Raw genomic sequence first — 762 nt, 5'->3', positions numbered from 1 at the left:
CAATATGCAATTTAGCGAGAAAGTGATAACATACATGTATACAAGTGCCCAATCAACATAGACAAATTCCAATATATTTGGAAAACGACCGCGAGAGACGCTCAGATCGCAAGTTACGACTAGATCCATACTTAAATTGGCATAGTATTGTCATTCAAAATCCACAACTCATTTTTCAAACAATGCATACATTCGGTTGACAGCCCCTACCAGATATAGATAAGTAAGTATCAGTATACGTTGAACCAAATAGAACGAAGATCAAACAAATATATATATATGTAAGCCAGAAAATCCTAAAAACAAACAAACAAATATTACTGACACAAATAAACAAATATATATAAATAAACAAATAAATATAAATATGAATATATTTATAAACAAAAACACATATATATACATCCTTACTACATATACATATATATATATATTTATACAATATATATATTATATATACATATATAGATACATACACATACTTTACATATATACATACATCTCTACATACATACATAATATACATAAATATATACATACATAAATACAAACATAAATACATACTTACACACACACCCATATATATATATATATATATATGTATATAATCATATGTTAATAAAAACATATATATAAATATAAATGGATGAAAATATATATATATATATATATATATATCTATAGTAATATATACATATATATAGACATACACACAGTCACAGTCACAGACATAGACACACACATACACACACACACACACAC

This window comes from Sphaeroforma arctica (genome assembly GCF_001186125.1).
Source record: "Sphaeroforma arctica JP610 unplaced genomic scaffold supercont1.953, whole genome shotgun sequence".
In the NCBI taxonomy this organism is placed as follows: domain Eukaryota; class Ichthyosporea; order Ichthyophonida; genus Sphaeroforma; species Sphaeroforma arctica.
This window is presented reverse-complemented; position numbering follows the sequence as displayed.